Genomic DNA, 25,816 nt, shown 5'->3' on the forward strand with positions numbered 1-25,816 from the left:
AAAAGAATCAAAGCTAAAGCATCACACTTCTTGACTTTATATTACAAAGCTGTAATAATCAAAACATTATGACACTGACATAAAAATAGACACTCCAACGGAACAGAATCAAGAGCTAAAAATAAATTTTCACATCTACAGTCAACCAGTATTTGACAAATGAGCCAAGAATACTCAATGTGTAAAGGACACTCACTTCAATAAATGGTGCTGGGAGAACTGGATAATCACATATAGAAAAACGAAATTGGATCCCATCTTACACCACTCACACAAATTAATTCAATATAGATTAAAGACTTAAATATAAGACTTGAAACTATAAAACTCCTAGAAGAAAACACAAGGAAAAAGCTCCTTGACATGGATCTTCACAACTATCTTTTTGGATATGACACTAAAAACCCCAAGCAACAAAAGTAAAAATGAAGAAGTGAGAGACTACATCAACATAAAAGCTTCACAGGAAAAGAAACCATCAACAAAATGAAACGGCAGTGTACAGAATTAAAGAAAATATCTGTAAATCATACATCCAGTAAGGAGTTAATATTCAAAATATGTAAGTAATCAAATCAAAAGCAAAAAATCAGGAGCAAAAATACAAACAACTGTGGTGCCTAGGTGGCTCAGTAGGTTAAGTGACCAACTTCAGCTCAGATCATGATCTCGCAGTTTTTGAGTTCAAGCCCCACATCGGGCTCTGTGCTGACAGCTCAGAGCCTGGAGCCTGCTTCAGATTCTGTGTCTCCCTCTCTCCATCCCTCCCCTGCTTGCGCGCGCGCTCTAAGATTAAACATTTTTTTTAAAAGTTAAAAAAATAAATTATGAATCTTTAAAAAAAATACAAACAACTGGGCAAAAAAAATGAGCAGAGAAATTGAATATATATTTTTCTGAAGAAAATATACAAATGGCCAAAAGGTACACAATGAGATGCTCAACATCACTAATCATCAGGAAAATGCAAATCAAAACAACAACGACATAGCACCTCATACCTACTACAATGGCTATCATTAAAAAGGAAAAACATAACAGTGTTGGCAAAGATGTGGAGAAAGTGTTGATGGGAATGTACATCCACTATGGAAATACGATGGAGGTTCCTCAAAAGTTAAAAATAGAACTACCAAATGACCCAGGAATGGGATTTTATATACCCAAAGAAAATGAAATTACTATCTCCAAGAGGTATCTGTATTCATGTGTTCACTGCAGCATTATCCACAATAGCCAAGATAAGGAAATAATCTAAGTGTTCATCTACAGATGAATGGGTAAAGAAAATGTCACACACACACACACACACACACACACACACACACACACAAATACCATTTAGCCATGAGAAACAAGGAATTCCTGCCATTTGCAACAACATGGGTGGGCCTGGAGGGCATTATGCTAAGTGAAGTAAGTTAGAGAAAGATAAATACTGTATGATCTCACTTAAATGTGAAATCTAAAATAGCCACACTTGTAGAAATATAGAATAGAATGGTGGCTGCCAAAAGCTGCAGGGTAGGGGAAATAGTAAGATATTGGGTCAAATGATAAAAACTTCTAATTATAAAATGAAATAAGTTCTGGCAATCTAATGTACACCATGGTGACTACAGTTAAAATACCATATCATATACTTGAAGGCTGCTAAAAGAGTAAATCTTGGGGTATCTGGATAGCTCAGTTAAACCTGACTCTTGATTTCAGCTCAGGTCACAATCTCACAGTTTGTGAGATCAAGCCCCACATCAGGCACTGCGCTGATAGAGTGAAGCCTGCTTGGGACTCGCTCTCCCCTCTCTCTCTTTGCCCCTCCCTCTCTCCTCTCTCTCTCTCAAAATACATAAATAAAAACTTTAAAAAATAGTAAATCTTAAATGTTCTCACTGCCGCTCCCCCCAAAAAACAAGTATGTGACATGATAGAGATGTGACCCTATTGTGATAATCATTTCACAACATATACATGTATCAAATCTTCAAGTGTATACATTAAACTTACACAATGTTACATGTCAGTTATATTTCAATATATATAGGGGTGGAGTGGAGAACAGTGCCACACTCACTTTGAGAAATTTCTACAAAGCATTGTTTCCCAAACAATAGGAAACACGAGAGGAATAAGTTCTAGTATGCACCACCAGATACCATGTCCATAACAAAATTACAGAATTGCCCCACCCAGAACAGATATATCGCTAACACAAAGATGTGAGAATAAACAGAAGGTAACCACTGAAACTCAATCTGAGAAACACACCACCTTATTATGCTATGATCAGTAAATTGGCATATAATTACTGCTGTACCTAGAATCCATAATGCCGAGTAAATTGCATCATCCAAGAAATAAATGTGCCACATCTTAGCACTCAATACTCATGAATCCAGTTACTGGACAATGCAACACTGCCACAAAAACTAATGTTTCCACACTATTCTCGCTAGCACAAACCACAGTGAGAGCAGGAATGCAATCCCTATTCATTTCTACATCCAAATATCAAATGAATACATCAAGAATGACAGTTATAGAATCATTATTTTACAACTACCAAAACAATAAATGATTCAAGCAAAAATCATAAATGGATATGAAAATCAACATGAGAAAATTACTCATTAAAAAAAGGAAAAAGTAACTTTACATAACAGAAATATGACAAACAACAGTTGAAACAAGTAGTCAAATTTAACATCCCCAATAATGATACTCTCCTAATTATAATGCTCTGTGCTGAGAACTTATTATCACTATTTCCTGCCAAATATACAAAAACGCATAAACTGACTATTATCACAAGGAAACATTCAGAGAAATACCAGTTGAGGGACAATCAAAAACAAAACAAAACAAAACAAAACAAAACAAAACTCTGGCAAATACCTTTCAAAAATGTCCACGTAAGTTAAGAAAAGTTAAGGAATTGTTCTAGTTTAAAGATTAAAATGACATGACAAATAACTGCAATAAGAAATCCCAAACTGGATCCTGGACTGGAAGGAGAAAAGAATTCTGTTTAAATAGGTATTATTGGTATTTACTTACTTACTTATTTGTTGGCAAAAGTTGGAGTTCAGTAGACAGAGGCAAGAAGCTGGGAAGACCAAGGTAAATACAGTTCATAAGTTAAAAGTAACAGAGTGTTACACGGTCTCCCTTTAGTATTCAGCAAAATACTGATCAGTACATGCATAGGAGAAAACTACCCAACAGTGGGGAGAGAATCAGCCAAGAGGATTATAAAGAAGAATGCCTGGTCCTCACACAAGATAGGAAATAATGCATGCTCCTTCAGCCAAAATGGAAAGCTTCCCAATTCATGGGGAACTGGTTACACTAGACGGTCTTCCTTTCTGAGTAGTGGGGAATAATTAGCCCTAGAATAATTACTATAGTGAGAACTCTTCACACCAAAAAAAGACACATAAAGCACGAAATCGTTTTCATAATGGTTTCAACTTCATAAAAAACACAAAAGGATCAAATGGTTTCCAAGTAAGCTAACTGCACTCAAGAATAAACCTTAAGGGGTGCCTGGGTGGCTCAGTGTCCAACTTTAGCTTGGGCCATGATCTCCGGTTCAGGGTTTGAGCCCGCGTCAGACTCTGCTGACAGCTCAGAGCCTGGAGCCTGTTTCAATTCTGTGTCTCCCTCTCTCTCTCTCTCTCTCTCTGCCCCTCTCCTACTCACGCTCTGACTCACTCACTCACTCTCTCTCTCTCTCTCTCAAAAATAAACATTAAAAAAATTTTTTTAAAAGAATAAACCTCAAGAACATTTATAGGAAAATAAAAAAAAATCAAGCACCCTGTAAATTAACACTCACAATGAGTGGTAATCAATCAAAAGTTACCAGACAAAAAAAAAAAGGAAAATGATTGATAATAAGAACAAAAATCAATTGAAACCCAACTAGAATTGGCACAAATGTTAAAATTAGCAACAAAGTCACTAAAATAGTTATTATAGGGGTGCCTGGGTGGCTAAGTCAGTTGAGCATCAAACTCTTGATTTCAGCTCAGGTCAAAATATCACGGTCGTGAGATCGAGTCCCTCCATGCTGAGTTGGAGCCTGTATGCATTCTCTCTCACCCTCTTTCTCTCTGTTCCTCCCATTTGTGTGCACATATGCACACAGGTGCTCTCTCTCTCTCAAAATAAATAAATAAATTTAAAAATAAATAAACAGATAAAATCTTTAAAAAAAAAAAAACAGGAAGATGCTCAACATCACTCTTATCAGGGAAATGGAAATCAAAACCAAAATGAGGTATCACCTCACACCTGTCAGGATGGCTAAAATCAAAAACTCAAAAAACAGCAAGTGTTGTGGCGCCTAGGTGGTTCAGTCGGTTAAGTGTCCACCTTTGGCTCAGGTCATGATCTCGCGGTTGGTGAGTTCAAGACCTGCATCAGGCTCTGTGCTGACAGCTCAGAGCCTGAAGCCTGTCTTGGATTCTGTGCCTTCCTCTTTCCGTCTCTCCCCTGCTCACACTGTGTGTGTGTGTCTCTCTCTCAAAAATAAACAAATATTAAAAAAAATTTTTAAAGAAACAAGTGGTGGTCAACAAAAGAAAGCTGGAGTAGCCAAACTTATATCAGACAATCTAGACATTAAAATACAGACTGTATCAAGAGATGTAGAAGGGCATCATATCATAATCAAGGGGTCTATCCACCAAGAAGACCTAATAATTGTAAACATTTATGTGCCAAATGTGGGAGAACCCAAATATATAAATCAATTAATCACAAACGTAAAGAAACTCATCAGTAGTAATACCATAATAGTAGGAGACTTCAACACCCCACTCACAGCATTGGACAGATCATCTAATCAAAAACAAGGAAACGATGGCTTTGAATGACACACTGGACCAGATGGACTTAGCAGATATATTCAGAACATTTCATCCTAAAGCAGAATATACATTCTTCTCCTGTGCACAGGGAGCGTTCTCCAGGATAGAACATATACTGGAACACAAATCAGCCCTAAGTAAGTACAAAAGATCAAGATCATACCGTGCATATTTTCAGACCACAACGCTATGAAACTCAAAATCAACCACAAGAAAAAATTTGGAAAGGTAACAAATACTTGGAGACTAAAGAACATCCTACTGAAGAATGAATGGGCCAACCAAGAAGTTAAAGAGGAAATTAAAAAGGTCATGGAAGTCAATGAAAATTATAACACCACAACCCAAAACCTCTGGGATGCAGCAAAGATGGCCATAAGAGGAAAGTATATAGCAATCCAGGCCTTCCTAAAGAAGGAAGAAAGATCTCAGATACACAACCTAACCTTAAGCCTTAAGGAGCTGGAAAAAGAACAGCAAACAAAACCCCAAACCAGCAGAAGACAGGAAATAATAAACATTAGAGCAGAAATTAATGTCATCGAAACCAAAAAAAACAAAAAACAAAAAAACAAAACAAAACAAAACAAAAAAAACAGTAGAAAAGATCAATGAAACCAGAAGCTGGTTCTTGGAAAAAATTAATAAAATTGATGAACCACTAGCCAGTTTGTTCAAAAACAAAAAGGAAAGGACCCAAATAAATAAAATCAAGAATGAGAGAGGAGAGATCACAACCAACACAACCGGAATAAAAACCATAATAAGAGAATATTATGAGCAATTATATGCCAATAAAATGGGTAATCTGGAAGAAATGGATAAATTCCTAGAAACATATACACTACCAATACTGAAACAGGAAGAAATTGCAAATTTGAACAGACCCATAACCAGTAAGGAAATCGAATCAGTAATCAAAAATCTGCCAAAAAACAAAAATCTAGGGCCAGATGGCTTTCCAGGGGAATTCTACCAAACATTTAAGGAAGAGTTAACACCTACTCTCTTGAAGGCGTTCCAAAAAATAGAAATGGAAGGAAAACTTCCAAGCTCTTTCTATGAAGCCAGCATTACCTTGATTCCAAAAGCAGACAGAGACGCCACTAAAAAGGAGAACTACAGACCAATTTTCCTGATGAACATGGAAGCAGAAATCTTCAACAAGATATTAGCCAACCGGATCCAATACTACATTAAAAAAAATTATCCACCACGACCAAGTGGGATTTATACCTGGGATGCAGGGCTGGTTCAATATCCGCAAAATAATTAACATGATTCATCACATCAATAAAAGAAAGGACAAGAACCACGTGATCCTCTCAATAGATGCAAGGAAGCATTTGACAAAATACAGCATCCTTTCTTGATAAAAACCCTCAAGAAAGTAGGGATAGAAGGAGCATACCTCAAGATCATAAAAGCCATATATGAAAGACCCAAACGCTAATATCATCCTCAATGGGGAAAAAGGGAGAGCTTTCCCGCTAAGGTCAGGAACAAGACAGGGATGTCCACTCTTGCCACTGTTATCCAACATAGTATTGGAAGTCTTACCCTCTGCAGTCAGTCAACACAACGAAATAAAAGGCATCCAAACTGGCCAGGAGGAGGTCAAACTTTCACTCCTCGCAGATGACATGATACTGTATATGGAAAACCCAAAAGATATCACCAAAAATTGCTAGAACTGATTTGTGAATATACCAAAGTTGCAGGATATAAAATCAATGCACAGAAAATCAGTTGCATTCCTATGTACCAACAATGAAGCGACAGAGAGAAATCAAGAAATCTATCTCATTTACAGCTGCACAAAAGACAATAAAATACCTAGGAATAAATCTAACCAAAGAGGTGAAAAATCTATACACTGAAAACTATAGAAAGCTTATGAAAGAAACTGAAGAAGACACAAAAAAAAATGGAAAAAGATTCCATGCTCTTGGATAGGAAGAACAAATATTGTTAAAATGTCGGTCGATACTACCCAAAGCAATCTACATATTCAATGCAATCCTTATCAAAGTAACACCAGCATTCTTCACAGAGCTAGAACAAATAATCCTAAAATTTGTATGGAACCAGAAAAGACCCCGAATAGCCAAAGCAATCTTGAAAAAGGAAACCAAAGCAGGAGGCATCACAATCCCAGACTTCAAGCTACACTACAAAGCCTAATCATCATGACAGTATGGTACCGGCACAAGAACAGACACTAAGATCAATGGAACAGAATAGAGAATCCAGAAATGGACCCACAAATGTATGGCCAACTAATCTTTGACAAAGCAGGAAAGAATATCCAATGGAATAAAGACAGCCTCTTCAGCAAGAAGTGCTGGGAAAACTGGACAGCGACATGCAGAAGAATGAACCTGGACCACTTTCTTACACCATACACAAAAATAAACTCAAAATGGATGAAAGACCTCAATGGAAGACAGGAAACCATCAAAATCCTCGAGGAGAAAGCAGGCAAAAACCTCTTTGATCTTGCCCGCAGCAACTTCTTACTCGACACGTCTCCGGAAGCAAGGGAAACCAAAGCAAAAATGAACTACTGGGATCTCATCAAAATAAAAAGCTTCTTTCTGCACAGCGAAGGAAACAATCAGCAAAACGAAAAGGCAACTGACAAAATGGGAGAAGATATTTGCAAATGACCTATCAGATAAAGGATTAGTATCCAAAATCTACAAAGAACTTATCAAACTCAACACCCAAAAAACAAATAATCCAGTGAAGAAATGGGCAAAGGACCTGAATAGACACTTCTCCAAAGAAGACATCCAGATGGCCAACCAACACATGAAAAAATGCTCAACATCACTCATCATCAGGGAAATACAAATCAAAACCACAATGAGATACCACCTTACACCTGTCAGAATGGCTAAGATTAACAACTCAGGCAACAACAGATGTTGGCGAGGATGCGGACAAAGAGGATCTCTTTTGCACTGTTGGTGGCAGTGCAAGCTGGTGCAGCCACTCTGGAAAACAGTATGGAGGTTCCTCAAAAAACTAAAAATAGAACTCCCCTAGGACCCAGCAATTGCACTACTAGGCATTTATCCAAGGGATACAGGTGTGCTGTTTCGAAGGGACACATGCACCCCCATGTTTATAGCAGCACTATCCACAATAGCCAAAGTATGGAAAGAGCCCAAATGTCCCTCGATGGATGAATGGATAAAGAAAATGTGGTATATATATGCAATGGATTATTACTCAGCAATCAAAAATAATGAAATCTTGCCATTTGCAACTACGTGGGTATTATGCTAAGTGAAATTAGTCAGAGAAAGACAAAAATCATATGACTTCACTCATATGAGGACTTTAAGAGACAAAACAGATGAACATAAGAGAAGCAAAACAAAAATAATATAAAAACAGGGAGGGGGACAAAACAGAAGAGACTCATAAATATGGAGAACAAACTGAGGGTTGCTAGAGGGGTTGTGGGAGGGGGGATGGGCTAAATGGGTAAGGGGCATTAAGGAATCAACTCCTGAAATCACTGCTTCACTGTATGCTAACTAATTTGGATGTAAATTTTAAAAAATAAAAAATAAAGTTAAAGAACAAAGAATGAAAGGTCAACCAACAAACTGGAAACAAATATTTGCAAATCACACATCTAGTAAGGATCTGCTATCTAAAATACATAAAGAACTCTCACAACTTAACAATAAAAAGGCAAAAAACACAATTAAAAGTGAACAAATTAAAAATAAAGGAAAGAACGTGAATAGACATTTCTCCCAAGAATGGTCAACAAGCACATGGAAAGACACTCAACATTATTAGTGATTAAATAAAAATAAATCAAAACCGCAATGGCATACCACCTCACACCAACAACAATGACTATAACTTTTTTTTTTTAATTTTTTTTTTCAACGTTTATTTATTTTTGGGACAGAGAGAGACAGAGCATGAACGGGGGAGGGGCAGAGAGAGAGGGAGACACAGAATCGGAAACAGGCTCCAGGCTCTGAGCCATCAGCCCAGAGCCTGACGCGGGGCTCGAACTCACGGGCCGCGAGATCGTGACCTGGCTGAAGTCGGACGCTTAACCGACTGCGCCACCCAGGCGCCCCATGACTGTAACTTTTAAGCAGAAAATAATAAATATTCTCAAGGATGTAGACAAATTGGAACTCTCATACACTATTGGTAGAAATGTAAATAGTGCAACCACTACAGAAAAAAAAGTTGAAAGTAATCAAAAAGTTAAAAATAAAGTTACCATATAACCAAGGAATTCCAATCCTACATACACCTAGGAGAATTTAAAATATACATTTACACAGAAACTTATACACAAATGTTCACGCAACATTATTCATAACCAAAAGGTGGAAACAACCCAAATATCCATCAACAGATGCATGGATAAAACAAAATGTGGTATATCCATATAATGAAATATATTTGGCCACAGAAAGGAATGAGGTACAAGCATACTTTACTGAGCTTTGCAGATACTGTTTTTTAAAAACTCAAAGTTCTGTAGCAACTCTGCATCAAACAAGTCTATAGGTGCCATTTTTCCAACAGCATTTGCTCACTTCCTGCCCGTCACACTTTAATTCTCACAATATTTCAAACTTTGCATTATATTTTTATGGTAATCTATGACCAATGATTATGACTCCCTGAACACTCAGATGATGGGTAGCATTTTTTAGCAATAAGGTGTTTTTTTTAAGTAATCTCTAAGCCCAATGTGGGCCTGAACTCATAACCCTGAGATCAAGAGTCACATGCTCTACCGACTGAGCCAGCTAGGTGCCCCAGCAATGACATATTTTTTTAATAAAAAGTATATACAATTTTTTAGACATAATGCTACTACACACTTAACAGACTACAAGATAGTGTAAAAATAACTTTTATATATACTGGGAAACCAAAAATTTAATTTGACTTGCTTTATTGCAGTGCATTGTAACCAAACTCCAATATCTCCAGGGTATGCCTGTACTGAAACATGTACATGCTGAAAATATTATCATGCTAAGTGAAATAAGCCACAAACAAAAGGCCACATATTACGTTTCCATTAATATGAAATGTCCAGAACAGACAAATCAATGGAGACAGAAAGTAGATTTATGGTTACCAGGGAGTGAAGGCACAGGGAAATGCGGAGTGACTGTTTAATGGGTACAAGTTTTCTCTGGGATGATGAAAATGTTCTGAAATTAGATTTGGTAATGGTTGCACAACTCTGTAAATACATTAAAAAACCAATGAATTGTACACTTAATTAATATAGTTAAAATGGTGAGTTCTATGTGACATTAATGTTGTTTAAAATAAAACAAAACCAAAAAAAAAAACCCGAGTTATATAAGGGTGGTTTTTTTAATGTTTATTTATTTTTGAGAGAAAGAGAGCATGAGCAGGGGAGGCACAGAGAGACAGAGAGACACAGAATTTGAAGCAGGCTCCAGGCTCTAAGCTGTCAGCACAGAGCCAGACATGGGATTCGAACTCATGAACTATGAGATCATGACCTGAGCCAAAGTCGGACATTTAACCGACTGAGCCACCTAGGCACCCCAGGTAAATAGAGTTTTAACAAACTGATGACAACTGTTACATTTGGAAAGGCAGAGAGGGGACTAGGATTAAAGTAGTAGCCAAAAATGACCTGATTTACAATAGAACAGAATAGAAAACCTAGAAATGGACCCACAACTATACTGGCAATTAATCTTCGACAAAGCAGAAAAGAATATCCAATGGAAAAAAGACAATCTCTTCAAAAATAGTGTTGGGAAAACTGGACAGCAACATACAGAAGAATAAAACTGGACCACTTTCTTACACCATACACAAAAATAATTTCAAAATGGATAAAAGACCTAAATGTGAGACACGAAACCATCAAAATCCTAGAAAACACAGGCAGCAACCTCTTTGACCTTAGCTGAAGCAACTTCTTACTATGTTTCAGGAGGCAAGAGAAACAAAAGTAAAACTGAACTACTGGGAATTCAAGGTAAAAAGTCTGCATAGCAAAGAAACAATCAACAAAGCTAAAAGGCAGCCTACAGAATGGGAGAAGACACTTGCAAATGACATATCTGATAAAGGGTTAGTATCCAAGTTTATAAAGAACTCATCAGACTCTACCCCCAAAATACAAATAATCCAGTTAAGAAATGGGCAGAAGACATGAAAAGACATTTTTCCAGAGAAGACATCCAGATGGGTAACAGACACATGAAAAGATGCTCAAACATCACTCATTATCAGGGAAATACTAATTAAAACCACAATGAGATACCACCTCATACCTATCAGGATGGCTAAAATTAACACAGGAAAGAACAAATGTTGGCAACGATGCGGAGAATCCATCTGTTGGTGGGAATGCAAACTGGTGCAGCCACTTGGAAAACAGTATAGAGGCTCCTCAGAAAGTTAAAAATAGAACTACGTTACCATCCAGCAATGCACTGCTAGGTATTAACCTAAAGGATACATAAATACGGATTTGAAGGGGCGCCTGGGTGGCGCAGTCGGTTAAGCGTCCGACTTCAGCCAGGTCACGATCTCGCGGTCCGTGAGTTCGAGCCCCGCGTCGGGCTCTGGGCTGATGGCTCAGAGCCTGGAGCTTGTTTCCGATTCTGTGTCTCCCTCTCTCTCTGCCCCTCCCCCGTTTATGCTTTGTCTCTCTCTGTCCCAAAAATAAATAAACGTTGGAAAAAAAAAAATTAAAAAAAAAAATACGGATTTGAAGAGGTACATGCATCCTGATGTTTACAGCAACATTATCAACAATAGCCAAAATATGGAAAGAGCTCAAATGTCCATCAACTGATGAACGGACAAAGATGTGTACACACACACACACACACACACACACACACACACACACACACAATGGAATATTACTCACCTATCAAAAAAGTAAATCTTGCCATTTGCAACAACATGAATGGAACTAGAGTGTATTATGCTAAGCAAAATAAGTCAGTCAGAGAAAGACAAATACCTTATGATTTCACTCATACATGGAATTTAGGAAACAAAACACGAACATATGGGAAGGGGGGAAAATAAACAGAGGTAAGCAATAGAGAACAAACTGAGGGTTGAAAGAGGAGAGCAGGTGGAGAATGGGCTAATTGAGCGATGGATATTAAAGGCACTTGTTATGATGAGCACTGGGTGTTACATGTAAGTGATGAATCACCAAATTCTATTTCTGAAACCAGTATTACACTATATTTTAACTAACTAGAATTTAAATAAAAATTTGGAAGAAAAAAATGACCTGATCTAATTCACATATCTTATGTCAAAACAGCCTATGTATAATATCAAATAATATTAAACCAATATTAATTAATCAGACTTCTTTTTAAATTTTTTTTACTGTTTATTTTTGAAAGAGAAAGAAAGAGTGCAAGCAAAAGAGGGGCAGAGAGAGAGGGAGACACAAAATCTGAAGCAGGCTCCAGGCTCCAAGCTGTCAGCACAGAACCCCACATGGGGCTTGAACTCACCAACCAGAAGATCAAGACCTGAGCCAAATTCGAATGCTTAACTGACTGAGCCACCCAAGAACCCCTGAATTAATCAGACTTTAATCTACTTAAAAAAAAAAGTCATGTTAATAATCCAAGAGATCCAGTCTTTATTCATTTCAAAAGAGGAAAAGCTGGGGTACAATGCCTTATTATTACATAATACATCTACACCACAAACTAAATTGCCGACATTAAATTTGTTATATGTAGAATTAACCATGAATAAAATTCATAATTATACATATTACTATATCATAATCATATGTGCAGATGATGAAAAACCTAGAAACCATATGAATTTAATGTCAATAAATTTCAATTTCTTCTCTCAAAAACAGTACTATATATTAAGCTAGGTTATTCAAATTCTTTCTGAACCTGCCCTGCTCTTCTACAATAAATGTTTTAAAGGAGAAGAGGAGGGGAACCTGGGTAGTTCAGTTGGTTAAGCATCCGATTTTGGCTTAGGTCATGATCTCACAGTTTGGGAGTTCAAGCCCCACGTCCAGCTCTGTGCCGACAGCTCAGAGCCTGGAGCCTGCTTTGGATTCTGTGTCTCCCTCTCTCTCTGCCCCTCCCCAGCTGTCTGTCTCTCTCTCTCTGTCTCTCTCTCTCTCTCTCAAAAATAAACAAACATTAAAAAAAAATTTTAACAAATAAAAATTAAAAACAAAAAGACAAGGGATCATTATTCAAGCATTATCTCCCGAAAAAGATTTGTAGTACATACTGAAAAAGGCATCCCTTGTTGCTTCCCCTATTCAATATTGTTTTGTAGGTTCTGGAAGTTCTTAACAATGCATCTCCTTGCCTCTATTCAAAATCTTCAATGGATAAATGGATAAAGCCAAATAACAGCAAGCACAACAAAAGAAAAGCTGTGCCATGTTATATTTAGTCCAAACCCCATTAATTCAGACTCTACTGAACATAGGGTCTTCATAGCAATTAAATGGTAACAGAATTAGACTGTTCCATGAGTTACCAATGACTTCCCAGCATGGACATATACTCAGTAAGTATTTCTTTTCTTCTTCTTTTTTAATATGAAATGTATTGTCAAATTGGTTTCCATACAACACCCAGTGCTCATCCCAACAGGTACCCTTCTCAATTCCCATCACCCACCCTCCCCTCCCTCCCACCTCCCATCAACCCTCAGTTTGCTCTCAGTTTTTAAGAGTCTCTTATGTTTTGGCTCCCTCCCTCTCTAACCTATTTTTTTTCTTCCCCTCCCCCCATGGTCTTCCGTTAAGTTTCTCAGGATCCACAAAAGAGTGAAAACATATGGTATCTGTCTTTCTCTGTATGACTTGTTTCACTTAGTAAGTACTTCTTAAATGAAAAAGAATATGTAATTTTTTATACATGTAATATATATACATATATATGTAATTTTTTAATGGTATGAGTTATAATCTCAATCATTTTACTCAACAAAGCATAGGGGACACAGGAAAAAAAATGGACAAAATTCCTATGTTTACAGAATTTTGGTTTAGCAGAGTCATAACTAAGCTTGATTTTACTTAACTGATTTTTTAAAATATTTATTCATTTTTGAGAGAGAAACAGAGCATGAGTGGAGGAGAGGCAGAGAAAGAGTGGGAGACACAGAATCCGAAGCAGGCTCCAGGCTCTCAGCTGTCAGCACAGAGCCCGATGCAGGGCTCGAACTCACAAATTGAGAGATCATGACCTGAGCCAAAGTTGGATGCTTAACTGACTGAGCCATGCAGGTGCCCCTTACTTACTTGATTTTTTATAAATAGGAGTATCTTCCTTGCTCACTGCCCAAAAAGTTGTAGATCCACTCAAATACTTGAGAAGCATCCACTATAGAATAAACCATGCATTAAGTGAAAGCAAATGAACTGCTGAACAAACTCTAAAGCACTAGCCACACGTAAAATAACCAGTTTCAATTCTGTTGGTCACATTATACTAAATACCCTGAACAAATGAAAAGTATTCACCAACTTCATTTACCTGTACATAAATATAAAAACTCTTCCATTTCGGGAAACTAATTTATTTCACTTCTTTCAAAAGGATATTTTCCACTGCTTATGAGAAAAACCCTTAATTTATTCTTTTAACAAATATTTATTGAATGTCTGTTTTGTCCCAGGCACTGTTCCAGATGCTGACAATGAAAAAGACTGCCTGCTCTCATGAAGCTCATATGCCAGGGGACAGAAATATGCAAATAAATAAATAAGATACACCATATGCTAACCAGTAAACAATATGAAGAAAAATAAAGCATGGAAAGAAAAGTACAAGAAAAAAGGGGAGTAAACAAAGGGCAGAAGTATGTTATAACTTTAAATAGACCAAGAAGGAATCATCAAAAGGTAACATTCAGACAAATGGCTTCACAGGTGAATTTCACCAAACATCTAAAAAAGAATTAATTGGCATAAAAACACTCAGATCAACAGAACAGAATAGAGAACCCAGAAATGGACCCACAAACATATGACCAACTAATCTTTGACAAAGCAGGAAAAGAATAGCCAATGGAATAAAGACAGCCTCTTCAGCAAGAGGTGCTGGGAAAACTGGACAGCGACATGCAGAAGAATGAACCTGGACCACTTTCTTACACCATACACAAAAATAAACTCAAAATGGATGAAAGACCTCAATGGAAGACAGGAAACCATCAAAATCCTTGAGGAGAAAGCAGGCAAAAACCTCTTTGATCTTGCCCGCAGCAACTTCTTACTCGACACGTCTCCGGAAGCAAGGGAAACCAAAGCAAAAATGAACTACTGGGATCTCATCAAAATAAAAAGCTTCTTTCTGCACAGCGAAGGAAACAATCAGCAAAACGAAAAGGCAACTGACAAAATGGGAGAAGATATTTGCAAATGACCTATCAGATAAAGGGTTAGTATCCAAAATCTACAAAGAACTTATCAAACTCAACACCCAAAAAACAAATAATCCAGTGAAGAAATGGGCAAAGGACCTGAACAGACACTTCTCCAAAGAAGACATCCAGACGGCCAACCGACACATGAAAAAATGCTCAACATCACTCATCATCAGGGAAATACAAATCAAAACCACAATGAGATACCACCTTACACCTGTCAGAATGGCTAAGATTAACAACTCAGGCAACAACAGATGTTGGCGAGGATGCGGACAAAGAGGATCTCTTTTGCACTGTTGGTGGCAGTGCAAGCTGGTGCAGCCACTCTGGAAAACAGTATGGAGGTTCCTCAAAAAACTAAAAATAGAACTCCCCTAGGACCCAGCAATTGCACTACTAGGCATTTATCCAAGGGATACAGGTGTGCTGTTTCGAAGGGACACATGCACCCCATGTATATAGCAGCACTATCAACAATAGCCAAAGTATGGAAAGAGCCCAAATGTCCATCGACAGATGAATGGATTAAGAAGATGTCGGGGCGCCTGGGTGGCACAGTCGGTTAAGCGTCCGACTTCAGCCAGGTCACGATCTCGCGGTCCGTGAGTTCGAGCCCCGCGTCGGGCTCTGGGCTGATGGCTCAGAGCCTGGAGCCTGTTTCCGATTCTGTGTCTCCCTCTCTCTCTGCCCCTCCCCCGTTCATGCTCTGTCTCTCTCTGTCCCAAAAATAAATAAACGTTGAAAAAAAAAAAATTAAAAAAAAAAAAAAAAAAAAAAAAAAAGAAGATGTGGTCTATGGGGCGCCTGGGTGGCTTGGTCGGTTAAGCGTCCGACTTCGGCTCAGGTCATGATCTCATGGTCCGTGAGTTCGAGCCCCGCGTTGGGCTCTGTGCTGACAGCCCAGAGCCTGGAGCCTGTTTCAGATTCTGTGTCTCCCTCTCTCTGACCCTCCCCCGTTCATGCTCTGTCTCTCTCTGTCTCAAAAATAAATAAACGTTAAAAAAAAATTTTTTTAGGGGCGCCTGGGTGGCGCAGTCGGTTAAGCGTCCGACTTCAGCCAGGTCACGATCTTGCGGTCCGTGAGTTTGAGCCCCGCGTCGGGCTCTGGGCTGATGGCTCAGAGCCTGGAGCCTGTTTCCGATTCTGTGTCTCCCTCTCTCTCTGCCCCTCCCCCGTTCATGCTCTGTCTCTCTCTGTCCCCAAAATAAATAAACGTTGAAAAAAAAAAAATTTTTTTAAAAAAAAAAAAATTTTTTTAAATAAAAAAAAAAAGAAGATGTGGTCTATATATGCAATGGAATATTACCCAGCAATCAAAAATAATGAAATCTTGCCATTTGCAACTACGTGGATGGAACTGGAGGGTATTATGCTAAGCAAAATCAGTCAGATAAAGACAAATATCATATGACTTCACTCATATGTAGAATTTAAGAGACAAAACAGATGAATACAAGGGAAGACAAGCAAAAATAATATAAAAACAGGGAGGGGTACAAAACATAAGAGACTCTTAAATGTGGAGAACAGAGGGTTGCTGGAGGGGTTGTGGGAGGGGGGATGGGCTAAATGGGTAAAGGCATTAAGCAATCTACTCCTGAAATCACTGTTGCACTACATGCTAACTAATATGGATATAAATTTAAGAAAGAAGGAAAGAAAGAAAGAAAGAAAGAAAGAAAGAAAGAAAGACTTATTCTTCTCAAACTATGCAAAAAAAAACAAAAGCTAGAAAAGCAATGAAAGCTTCCAAATTTATCAAAACCACATAAAGACACACACACACAAAAGACAATTACAGGCCAATATCTCTGATGAACACAAATGCAAAAATCTTCAACAAAATATTAACAAAGCAAATCCAACAATACATTTAAAAAAATCATTCACCACAATCAAGTGAGATTAATTCCTGGGATGCAGGGTGGTCCAATATTTGCAAATCAATCAATGAGATACATCCTATGAACAAGAAAGGATAAAAACCTATGATTATTTCAACAGACGCAGAAAAAGCATTTGGGGAAGTGCAACATCCATTCATCATAAAACCCCCAACAAAGTAGGTTGAAAGGGAACATACCTCAAAATAATAAGTCCTTATGTGAAAACCCACAGCTAACATCATTATCAATTGTGAAAAACTGGGAGTTTTTGCCCTAAATTCAGTAACAAAACAAGGCTATCCACTCTCACCACTTTTATTCAGCATGGTACTGGGAAATCCTAGCCACAGCAATCAGCAAAAAAAAAGAAATAAAAGGCATCCAAATTAGTAAAGAAGAAGTCAAAGTCTATTTGCAGATGACAGGATACTATATATAGAAAACCCTACAGACTCCACCAAAAACTACTAGAACTGATAAATGAATTCTTGTGTTACTGATTTTAGTTATTCTGACAGGTATGAGGTGATTGTGGTTTTGATTTGCATTTCCCTGATGATTAGATCTTGAGGATCTCTTCATGTATCTATTGGCCATCTGTATATGTCTTATTTGGAGAAATGTCTGTTCACATCAACTGCTTAGTTTTTAATTGGATTATTTCTTTTTTGGATGTTGATTTGCATAAGTTATACATTTTGGATACTAACCACTTATTGGATATATCATTTGCAAATATCTTCTCCCATCCAGTAAGCTGTTTTTCAGTTTTGTTTCCTTTGCTGTGCAAAAGCTGTTTATTTTGATGTATTCCCAATAGTTGGGTTTTTTTTTCTCCTTTTTGCTGTTGTTGCTTTTGTTTCCCTTGTCTTAGGAGACATATCTAGAAAAATGTTGCTACGGCCAATGTCAGAAAATTACTGTCTGTGCTCTTTTCTAGAAAGGATTTTTATGGTTTTAGCTCCCACATTTAGGTCTTTAATCCATTTTGAGTTATTTTTGTGTATGGTATAAGAAAATGGTCCTGGGGCGCCTGGGTGGCTCCATCGTTTGAGCGTCCGACGTCGGCTCAGGTCATGATCTCACAGTTCATGAGTTCAAGCCCCGCGTTGGGCTCTGTGCTGACTGCTCAGAACCTGGAGCCTGCTTTACATTCTGTGTCTCCCTCTCTCTCTGCCCCTTCCCTGCTCATGCTCTGTCTCTCTCTGTCTCAAAAATAAATAAACAGTAAAAAAATAAAATGGTCCAGTTTCATTCTTTGGCATGTGGCTATCCAGTTTTCCCAATACCATTTATTGAAGAGACTTTTTCCTTTTTTTTTGATGTGTATTTATTTAATTTGAGAGAGAGTGTGTGTGAGTGGAGTGGGGGCAGGGCAGAGAAAGAAAGAGAAAGTGGAGGGGGGTGGAGGGAGGGAGAGGGAGAATCCCAAGCAGGCTCCGCGCTGTCAGCACAGTATCTGATGCAGGGTTCAATCTCGTGAACTGTGAGATCATGACCTGAGCCAAAATCAAGAATCAGATGCTTAACCTACTGAGCCACCCAGGTGTCCCAAGACTGTCTTTTTCCCATTAGATATTTTTGCCTCCTTTGTCAAAGATTGACCATATAATTGTGGGTTGATTTCTGGGTTTTCTATTGACCTATGTGTCTATTTTTGTGCCAGTACCATACTGTTTCGGTTACTACAGCTCTGTAGTATATCTTGAAATCTGAGATTGTGATACCTCATTTTGTTTTTCTTTTTCAAGATTGCTTTGGCTATTCAGGATCTTTTGTGGTTCCATACAAATTTTAGGATTGTTTGCTCTAGTTCTGTGAAAAATGCTGTTGATATTTTGATAGGGATTGCATTAAATCTGTAGATTGCTTTGAATAGTATAGACATTTTACTAATATTTGTTCTTCCAATCCATGAGTATGGAATACCTTTCCATTTGTTTGTGTTATCTTCAGTTTCTTTCATCAGTGTTTTATAGTTTTTGGTGTACAGGTCTTTCACCTCCTTGGTTAAGTTTATTCTTAGATATTTTTTATTTTTGGTGTAATTGTATATGGGATTGTTTCCTTAATTTTTCTTTCTGCTTCTTCATTACTGGTATACAGAAATGCAACAGATTTCTGTATACTGATGTTGTATTCTGTTGATATATCTGGTAAGTGGTTAATATCCAGAATATATAAAGAACTTATACAAATCAACATCCAAAAAAAATAATCCAATTAAAAACTAAGCAGTTGATGTGAACAGACATCTCGCCAAATAAGACATATACAGATGGCCAATAGACACATGAAGAGATGCTCCAGATCTAATCATCAGGGAAATGCAAATCAAAACCACAATCACCTCATACCTGTCAGAATAACAAAAATCAGTAATACAAGAAACAACGTGTGGAGAAAAGGGAACCCTTGTGCACTGTTGGTGGAACCATAAACTGGTGCAGCCACTGTGGAAAACAGTATGGAAATTCTTCAAAAAATTAAAAACAGAATTACCACATGACCCAGTAATCCCACTACTAGGTATTTACCCAAAGAATACAAAACACTAATTTGAAAAAATACATGTACCTGTATCTTTATTGCAGAATTACTTACAACAGCCAAATCATGAAAGCAACCCAAGTGTCCACTGATGGATGAATGGATAAAGAAAACATGATATGGAGCACCTTGCCAGCTCAGTCACTAAAGCATTCAACCCTTGATCTTGGGGTTGTGATCTTGGGGTTGTGCCTCGCTGGGCATAGAGCTCAAATGAAAAAAAAAAGAAGGGGTACCTGGGTGGCTCAGGTCATGATCTCATGATTCGTGAGTTCAAGCGCCACATCAGGCTCTGTGCTGACAGCTCAGAGCCTGGAGCCTGCTTCACATTCTGTGTCTCTCTCTCTCTCTCTCTGCACCTCCCCAAGTCGCGCTCTGACTCTCAAAAATAAATAAAAACGTTAGAACAAGTTTTAAAAAAAGGAGACGATGTGGTATTTGTGTTCAATAAAATATTACTCAGCCACAAAAAAGAATGAAATTCTTGCTATTTGCAACAACATGGGTGGCACTAGATGGTCTAATGGTAAGTGAAGTCAGTCAAAGAAAGATAAATATATGATTTCACTCGCAGGTGAAATTCACTAACTTAAATGTGAATTTAAGAAGTAAAGCAAATAAAGAAAGGAAAAAAGGCAAACAAAAAACCACTCTTAAATATAAAGGATGAACTGATGGTTACCAGATGGTTACCAGGAGGATGTTCAGGTGAAACAGGTGAAGGGGATTAAGAGTACACTCACCATGAAAACAGTGAGTAATATATAGAATTGTGGAATCACTATAATGTACATCTAAAACTAATATAACACTATATTAATTACACTGAAATTAAAAAACAATTTTGTAATATTTTTTAAGTTAAAAAAATTTAAAAGTTGACACTTGATCAAAGGCATGAAAAAGGTAAAAAGATCCAGTGATACAACTATCTGGGGGATGAATACTCCTGGTAGAGGGCACAGTAAATGCAAAATAAAAAAGTCTTGAGGTACCTTTCTTGCACCCAGCAACCTTGGAGTCTGCTCTTAGTTGGGGCCATCCTGCACCTAAGACAGGAAGATGGTGGCCACAAAGAAGATGAAAAAGTTGCTAGAGTTGATGAACTCTAGGCTCCAGCTCATAATGAAAAGTGGAAAGTATGTGCTGGGATAGAAGCATACTCTGAAAATGATCAGACATGGCAAAGTGAAATTGGTCATCTTTGCCAACAACTGCCCACCCCTGAGGAAATCTGAAACAGACACTACATCATAGTGGCCAAAACTGGTGTCCACTACAATGGCAATAATATTGAACTGGACACAGTATGTGGGAAATACTACAGAGTATGCATACTGGCTATCAGTGATCCAGGTGATTCTGATATCATTAGAAGCATGGACAGCACAGACTAATGAAAAGTAAATCATGCAAAATTTTTCAATAAAAACGGCTAGAGTTTAAAAAAAAAATGTGGAAGCAGAACTGTGCCTGTTATGTTCAAGGAAAAGGAGCCAGAGAAGCTGGGTGGCTCAACCTCATTGTTGGCAAGTTTGAGCCCCACATTGGGCTTGCTGCTGTCGGCACAGAACCCACTTCGGATCCTCTGCCCACCCCCCTCTCTCTGTCCCTCCTCCACTTGTGCTCTCTTTCTCAAAAATAAATAAAACATTAAAAAAGAAGGAAAAGAAAAAGAGGCCAATGTGGCTGAAACACAATTAGCAAAAGAGAAGAGGAATTACATTAGGAGAGGATTCAAGACTAGAAAGCTAGATCATTTGTATCTTGTAGGCAATGTTAATTTCTAGTTCTTAAACTGAATGAGACAGAAAATCTCAGTATTTTGAACAGAACATGATCTGATTTAGATTTTTAAAAAAGATCACTCTGGCTTTTGCTATAATCTAACTGAGTGATAATCATATCTTGGTCCAGGTTGGTAGCAGAAGAGGTGGTAGTAGTCAGATCCAGACATGTGAAGACAGAGCCATTTGTTATCCAATGCAAAAGATAAGAGTCAAGGACAGTACCAAGGTTTTGGGCTTAGGTACCAAAAGGGTTACAGCCAATTACTGATATAGGAAGGAAAAGCTATGTTCAAATATTATAACTGAATAGTGCCTCCCTCCTCCCCCCACCACCCACCCCCCCACAACCTTCACCCCCCAGCAAAGATGACCACATCCTAATCCCTGGAACCTGTGAAAATGTTACGTTACATGGCAAAAAGGGATTCTGGAGGTGTGATAATGATCCTGAGATTGGAAGATTATCAGAATGGGCCCAACATATAATCACATGAGTCTTTATAAAGAGAGGCAGATGGTCAGAGTCAGAAAAGAAAATGTGACAACAGAAGCAGAGGGAGAAGGGGGAAGTGAAGATGGAAGCAGAGAGACAGAGATGTGAAAACAGAAGCTGAGGTTGCAGTGATGCCACTGCTGGCTTGGAATTTTAAAGAAGGTCATGAGCTAAGGAATGCAGGTAGTCCCTGAAAGCTGGAAAAGGCAAGGAAACCGATTCTCCCCCAGAGCCTCCAGAAAGAACCCAATTCTGTGGCCTACTATAGACTTACCATCTCCAGAATTATAAAATGGTAAGTTTGTGTTGTTTTAAACTGCTAAATTTGTAGCAATTTGTCACAACAGCAATAGAAAATTAATGTAAATACAATAGTTTGAATATTTAGAAATTAAGAACTGTATGTATCAGATTTTTTTGTATTATAACAAAATCTCCTTCAAAACTTGAAAACAATGCCATAGGACTAGAAGACTGTACACTCAGAAGGTATTGTGTCAAGTTAAACAAATGTCTTAGCATTATAAATAAACTGTAACTCCTTATAAACTTTTCATGCAATTTTTAATGAATTCTGGGAGTATCCTTTTTGATAAAGACAAAAAACGAGGGCACCTGGGTGGCTCAGTCGGTTAAGCATCAGAGTCTCAATTTCAGTCCAGGTCATGATCTTATGGTTCATGGGAGATGGAGCCCAGAGTTGAGCTCTGCCCTGACAGCATGGAGCATGCTTGAGATTCTCTCTCTCCTTTCCACTCTGCTCCTCCCAGAACACACTCTCTCACTCTCTCAAGGTAAATAAATAAACTTAAAAAAAAAATGTTTAAAAAAGACAAAAAACAGAAGTCATTAATGACATCTCTATTACTCAAAAGCAAAAAATATATATATTTCACAGAAAATTTAAGGCACATTTTGTAAAAATTTTTTATAAAGTATTTTTTATTTTATTATCTTTTCAAGCAAGCTCTACATCGAACATGAGGCCTAAACTCATGACCCTCAGATCAAGAGTTGCATGCTTTATGGACTAAGCCAGCCAGGCACCCCTTTAGGTACATTTTTAATTTCTGTTCTTCTGAGCAAAACCATGTTACTGGATGATTTTGCTCTTACTCCAAATAATGGACAACGGGATTTTACTATGTATCTAAAAAACAAACAAATAAAAAAAACTAAAAAACAAAACAAAACAAAACAAAACAAAAAAAACAAAAAACCAATTAACTATTTTATCTAACGAAAGGAAAAATGTTAATAATAAGTTGGTTTTTCAGAGTTACTCTAGGAAAGTAAAAACTATAAATTTATTTCATCTACCAAACATTAAAGCAACTCCTACTATTATAAAACTCTTTTGGGGCACCTGGTGGCTCAGTCAATTAAGTGTTCAACTTCAGCTCAGGTTGTGATCTCACGGTTCAGGAGTTCGAGCCCCAAGTCAGGTCTTTGCTGACAGCTCAGAGCTTGGAGCCTGCTTCAAATTCTGTCTCCCTCTCTCTCTGCCCCTCCCCCACTCACGCTCTCTTTCAAAAATAAACATTAAAAAAAATAGTAATAAAATAAAATTCTTCTATTTGTAAAAATGTAGATTCCAAGTCAATCAAAACATTGTTTAAAATTTCTGGAAACTTTTTAGATTAGGTATCAATGTTTATATTAATAAATGAAAAAAAGAACACAGGTCCTACATGTATCTTTACAAAAGTCCTTAACAATTATTAAGTCCTTTTTCACAGACAAGAATTAAAATCAATCAGGAAATATCAGCAATTTTAGTTGTAATTTTTTTCATTAAATTTTTAAAAAATTTTAAGTTTATTTATTTTGAGACAGGGAAAGCATGAGTGGGGACGAGTAGAGAGAGAGGGAGGGGGAGGGAGAGAGAGAGAGTGATTGAGAGAGAGACAAAGGGAGAGGGAGAGGGAGAGGGAGGGGGAGAGGGAGGGGGAGAGGGAGGGGGAGAGGGAGAGGGAGGGAGAGGGAGGGAGAGGGAGGGAGAGGGAGGGAGAGGGAGGGAGAGGGAGGGAGAGGGAGGGAGAGAGAATGAATCACAATTAGGCTCCTTTCCTGTCAGCAAAGAGCCCGACACAGGGCTTGAACTCCCAAAACTGTGAGATTATGACCTGAGCAGAAATCAAGAGACGCTTAGGCAACTGAGCCACCCAGGTGCCTCTTAGCATCACATTTTAGAAAAAATATTTTTACTGTCACTTTTTCTAGAGGTTGAAATAATAAAACAAAAACCATCTAAATTTTTACTAAAGATGATTTTTAAATTTCTAACTAACTGCATTAGTATCCTGGAAAACCGCTGTCTACAACACTGTTGTCTACAACGCTGTTCTACCTATAGATTGTGGGTGTTAACACAGGCAGTATCTGGTCACTCCTAATGCTGATAATGTATCTGAAAGATATTTTTATTAGGAACAATTTAAACACGATACAGTTGTTTCCAGAAGGATAGCAAAATCATTTTCCTTCCTTTGCTCAATTTCCACACTAAATATAATCCACATTTAGAGCATTCTTATTTTTCTTAGTTATGTGGCTATTCCTATGCTTAAAACCAGCTACTTAAGAACACTGAACAAAGACCCTTACCCTTTGTTACACATGATTCAACAGATTTATCTTTTTCTACTTTACTGGCAAAAATTACATTTCCACAAAATAAAGTAAGTGTTGGGTTAACTTGAGCTAGTAGTTAGGATATGATGCTAAAACAAGGCTAAACTGAGTATGTGATCATATACAACCAATTAATTTTCATTTTCTACAGGGTCAGAGGCAGCATCAAAACCCTGCTGGTCAGTTCTTTGGTCACAAGGAGAGCCAGTTGGGTCAAATGTACAGCTAGGTCAGCACAAATCCACTATCAGCATGTTCCATTTATCAACTTTACTACAAACAAATCATGTAAGAGCTGTCATCTCGTAAGAGAAAAACACCAATATTATACCCACATAAAAAAGATGATAACCTAAGAGGTAAAATCTAATCTAACCTGTAAAATCTATTTTAGATGTTAAACTGAAAAAATATTTTTAAATCTAATTCCATTAATCAATAGCTATACTATGCATTTAAAAAAACCACACTAAATTATTAGTCCTATTGCTAAAACAGATAATGGTGACAGTAATGACAGAATAGTATAAAATATTTAAAAAGATGACAACCCTTAATCCCTTTAACCTCTCAGTTTTATTAATCCATGTACTTTACCTTTATGTATCAATTGTAATCTAAGAAAACTATACCTTCAAATTATAATAAAAATTATGTTCCAAAGAGAGACAAATCTGTTTATTTTTTTATTACTGGTAATAACCGCTACCCAATCACTTTTCTATTCTCAGTTTCTCTTCTGACCTATAACTCCCATAATATGCTGCAGTCAATGGAATTACCACTTCAGTCCTTTAGATTTGCCTCTCCTAGAGACAGTGAATTCCTTAGGAATAGCATATCTTCCTCCTGGCCTTCTCCCCACCTTCAGTCCCTTAGAGTATAAACTGACACACTACACTATTCATTTGCTCACAGATCAGCCTCTCCTACTAACTACACTATGAAATTCTGTAGACACTAGGTGTGTTTCATCAACCCTTTACACAGTGGCAAGCTATACAAGACTTTTGAATACATGCAGTTGAACACTGAACAACTTAATGTTTGACTCTTTTCTATCCCACTCAGTATTTAAGAAGCACCCTCCAAATATGGACCACTGTGTTTTTTTGCATGAATCTCTGACCCAAGACACATTTTTTT

The 25,816-nt window shown here is 37.6% G+C and overlaps 1 protein-coding gene and 1 pseudogene across 23 annotated transcripts in view; one reads left to right on the plus strand and one right to left on the minus strand.

The window, feature by feature from the left end:
* ABI2 (abl interactor 2) overlaps window positions 1–25,816 on the minus strand; it is a 125,520-nt gene that overhangs the window by 97,985 nt on the left and 1,719 nt on the right. The window lies entirely within an intron of this gene.
* LOC125172701 (60S ribosomal protein L30-like) lies at window positions 20,816–21,150 on the plus strand (annotated as a pseudogene).

The sequence above is a fragment of the Prionailurus viverrinus genome, chromosome C1 (genome assembly GCF_022837055.1).
Source record: "Prionailurus viverrinus isolate Anna chromosome C1, UM_Priviv_1.0, whole genome shotgun sequence".
Lineage (NCBI taxonomy): Eukaryota > Metazoa > Chordata > Mammalia > Carnivora > Felidae > Prionailurus > Prionailurus viverrinus.